General features: G+C 41.3%; 1 non-coding gene across 1 annotated transcript; it reads right to left on the bottom strand.

Moving 5' to 3' along the window:
* Positions 1-3,209: 3,209 nt before the first annotated feature.
* LOC141569821 (U6 spliceosomal RNA) lies at positions 3,210-3,316 on the bottom strand. The gene has a single exon (XR_012493601.1). It is a non-coding gene; the product is annotated as a U6 spliceosomal RNA (small nuclear RNA).
* Positions 3,317-4,675: the final 1,359 nt, after the last annotated feature.

Below are 4,675 nucleotides of genomic sequence, written 5' to 3'. Positions count from 1 at the left end.
CAATAGAAAATGGTTTTAAAAATAATATAGCTAGGTGATTCCTCTAGAGCTAGAAAAAGGAGTTTTCTGCTTTTTATTAAAGGGCAAATACTAAGTAGTTCAGGCTAGGTTATGTTCTGTCTTTGTTGTTATTGCTTGGCTGCTTTGTTTTTCAATCTCAGTTTGAAACAAAGATTTATTTCTTGCATATGTTCTATGTACCACTCAGATTGGTAGGGTAGCTATGTTACTCATAGGTATTTAGAGACTTCGGCTGATGGAGATTCTAAGTTCATAAGTGCTCCCCTACCTGACATGTCAGAGAAGGAACAGTCCTGGAGGGTCTTGCACCAGCAATTAAATGCTCAAGCCCTGAAATGACATGTTTCACTTCTGCCTGTGATGCATTGACTGAAATAGTCACAAGACTTCAACGATTGGAGAAGGAAACAATATTCTCATGTGCCTCAAAGAAAAGGAATATTTATGCACATTAATAATTTCAGTCCCATGATGCAGCATTCATGCATTCTCAATAGAAAGGCCAAGTCATTTGCCAAAGTCGTATTTCAAATTAAAGAAAGAAAAACCCGAAAGACTCTCAAGAATATTCAATAATTGGTAAAACCTGAGACATATTAAAACCATGCTGGGCGAGAGCTCCAAGATGGCGGAGTAGATAAACACTGTGCTTGCCTCATCCGATGAACACATTAAAATTACAAATAAATTATAGAACAGTCAACCTGAAGAACCATCTGAAGTCTAGCTGAACAGAAGTTTTATAATTAAGAATATAAAGAAGAAGCCACATTGAGACTGGTAGGAGGGGCAAAGACACAAAATGGCAGGCCCCATACCTCCGTGTGGTATTTGAAAATAGAGAGGGATATCTCAGGCACAAAGATTCCCCATGGAGGAGCAAGAGACTCTAGCCCCACACCAGGCTCCCCATCCCAACGTACTGGTGCCAGGAAGAGGAGCCCCCACAACATCTGGCTGTGAAAAACAGTGGGGATTATAACCATCCAGGTGGGATGGAAGACTGCAGGAAACCCAGACATCATTTTAAATGACCTGCATACAGACTCACTTGCAGGCACTTACCCTGGGCTCTGGTGGAGAGACAGTGACTTGGGTGGTGTTGGAGGCATATGGGGTGGTATGTGATTTCGAAGCAAGAGCTGGAGCACAGTCAGAATTTTCCCTGTGTGGGGACTTCCTCTGGTGCAGCCGGCAGGTGGGCGCCATCTTTGCTGTGTTGAGCCCTCCCCTTCACGGCCAAATCTGAATCTGATTGGTCTGGTGAGCTCCACTGGGAACCTGGCCTGCCCTACGTCTCCAAAACTGGAAGCACTTTCTTGGTGAGCAGCCAGCCCTGCCCACATTGCACTCTTGGAAAACAATTCATCTGCGGGCCCCAGGCAGGTGGCACCTGGCCTCAGTGTGCTCTAAGACTTTTACTGAGGAGCTCCAGGCTCAGCACTGGCTCCGAACCAGAGTTTACATTAACCTGTTGACCACAATTCTTCCCACTTCTAATGACTACCTGAAATCCTACCTCACCCAACTTGCATACCACATGAGGCTTTATCAGTAACTGAAGCATAGGGGAGCTGGCAGCTGGCAGCAGGCCTCCAGATATTCTGGCTTTTTGTGAAGTTACCCCAGGCCCAGTACTGTGGCAGCCATTCTCAGTTCACAGCATGGCCTCTCTCATGGCCTCTAGGTCTAACACAGGCAGTGACCAACCATGATCGCTTTGTAGCTTCTACTAGATAGACCCCAGCAAATGACAGGCAGTGGGCCTGCAGTGGAACCCCTTCCAAGAGGCTCCAGAAACAACATGCTTGGAGGTTGGCTTCAGACCACAGCAGTGCACTGCCAAATTAGCCCCACAAGTGGCATACTCAAAGAACAGTGTCAACAGGCACCAGAGCCCACTAGGGCAAATCCTGTTCTGTGGGGTAAGCCACCTGCATAGCAGCCCATAAGCTGTGAACGTGGCCAAACCCCACAGCCAACCAGTCTGAGGGTCAGTCCCACCCACTCACATGCCAGTAACAATCAAGGTTCAACTATAACTGGAGAGCACATGCAACCCACACACGGGAGACTCCTGGAGCACCTGGAGCAGGTGACCAGGGAGACTGTGCCAGGGCCCCACAGGGCACCTACTACATAAGGCCACCCAGCCAAGACTGGGAGATGTAGTAGATATACCTAATACATGGAAACAAACACAGAAAGGCAGCCAAAATGAGGAAACACAAAAATACATCTTTGAAATGAAAGAACAGGAGAAAATTCTGGAAAAACAACTAAACAAAATGGAGGCAATCAACCTACCAGAGACAGAGTTCAAAACACTGCTTATAAGGATGCTCAAGGAACTTAGTAAGAACTTCAACAAAGAGGTAGCAAGCATAAAAAGCACATAGAAACCATAAAAAAGAACCAATCAGAGTGAAGAACACAATAACTGAAATGAAGAATGCATTAGAAGGAATCACCAGCAGACTAGATGAAGCAGAGGATCAAATCAGCAATTTGAAAGACAAGGTAACAGAAAACACCCAATTGGGACAGCAAAGAGAAAAAAGAATTTTTAAAAATGAGGATAGTTTACAAGACCTCTGGGACATCAGGCGTAACAACATTCACATCATAGGGGTACCAGAAGGAGAAGAGAGAGAGCAAAGGATTGAGAACCTATTGGAAGAAATAATGACTGAAAACTTTCCTAACCTGACAAAGGAAATATTAGGTTGGTGCAAAAGTAATTCGGTTTAAAAGGTTAAAAGTAATTGCAAAAACCGCAATTACTTTTGTACCAACATAATAGACATACAAGCCAAGGAAGTGCAGAGTCCCAAACAAGGTGAACCCAAACAGGCCCACACCAAGACTCATTATAATTAAAATAGCAAAGTTTAAAGACAAAGCAAATCCTAAAAGTAGCAAGAGAAAGGCAACTAGTAACTTATAAGGAAGCTCCCAGAAGATTGTCAGCTGATTTTTCAACAGAAACTTTGCAGGCCAGAGGGATTGGCATGAAATATTCAATGTGATGAAAACCAAGGACCTTCAACCAGACTGCTCTACCCAGAAAAGTTATCATTTAGAATCAAAGGATAGATTAAAAGCTTCCCAGACAAGAAAAAGCTAAAGGAATCCATCACCACCAAACCAATATTACAAGGAATGTTAAAGGGACTTCTTTTTTTTTTTTAAATATGGAATGCTTCACGAATTTGCGTGTCATCCTTGCACAGGGGCCATGCTAATCTTCTCTGTATTGTTCCAATTTTAGTATATGTGCTGCCAAAGTGAGCACGAGGGACTTCTTTAGGATGGAATATATATGTATAATAAAATGGCAATAACTACCTATCTATCAATAATTACTTCAAATGTAAATGGGTTAAATGCTCCAATCAAAGACACAAGAGCGCTGAATGGATAAGAAAACAAAACCCTTACATATGCTGCCAGCAAGAGACTCACTTCAGATTGAAAGACACACACAGACTGAAAGTAAAGGGATAAAAAAAAAATTATTTCATGAAAAAAAAAAAGCTGGGATAGTAATACGTATACCAGACAAAATGGACTTTAAAACAAAGGCTATAACAAGAGACAAAGGACCCAGTAATCCCACTTCAGGGTATTTTTCTGAGGAAACCCAAAATGCTACTTTGAGGGGACATATGCATCCATACGTTCATTGCAGCACTGTTTGCAATGGCTAAGATGTGGAGGCAGCTTAGGTGTCTATCGATGGAAGAATGGATAAAGAGGAGGTGGTGGTACATATATACAATGGAATATTGCTCAGTCAGGGAAGCCAATGGGTTCCTGCCATCTGCAGCGGCATGGATGGACCTGGAGGGTATTGTGCTGAGTGGAGTGTCAGACAGAGAAAGACAGATGCAATGTGATTTTGCTTATATGTGGAATCTAAAGAACAAAGTAAACAAATAAGACAGTAAAACTCATAGACACAGAAATCATTGTTATAGTTGCCAGATAGGAGGGGGTTGGTGTAGGATGAAAAACAGGGTAAGGGATTAAGAAATACAAATTGGTAGTTACAAAATAGTCATGGGGATGTAGAATAAACCATGGGGAATATAGTTAATAACATGGTAATAACTATGTATAGTGCCAGGTGGGTACTAGACTAGTGAAGGGTACCACTTCTTAAATTATGTAAATGTCTAACCACTATACTGTACACCTGAAATTAATATAAAATAATATTGAATGTTAACTATAATTAAAAAATTTAAAAGGGGGAAAAGGTGAAGGGCAATAAGTGGTCCAAATTTCCAGGTATAAAACAAATAAGTCATGGGGATGTAACGTGCAACATGGGGAATATAGTCAATAATTTGATAGCATGGTCCAGTGTCAGACGGTTGCTGGACTTATCATGGTGATCACTTCTTTGCGTATATAAATGTTGAACAACTATGGTGTACAACTGAAACTAATATAATGTATGTTAGCTATATTTTTTAATTAAAATCTTTTTACAAAACAAAATAAAACATTCTGGAAAAATGTGTTGTGTGTATCTGTATTTTATTATTTTTGTATGCCCTATGACTGACTTAAAAACGTGTGTGTGTGTGTATGTTAAATATATGGGCATTAAATATATATGCATTCTATATTCAGAGCTGGATTGAGT

The sequence above is a fragment of the Rhinolophus sinicus genome, chromosome X (assembly GCF_036562045.2).
Source record: "Rhinolophus sinicus isolate RSC01 chromosome X, ASM3656204v1, whole genome shotgun sequence".
NCBI classification, from domain to species: domain Eukaryota; kingdom Metazoa; phylum Chordata; class Mammalia; order Chiroptera; family Rhinolophidae; genus Rhinolophus; species Rhinolophus sinicus.
This window is presented reverse-complemented; position numbering and strand designations above follow the sequence as displayed.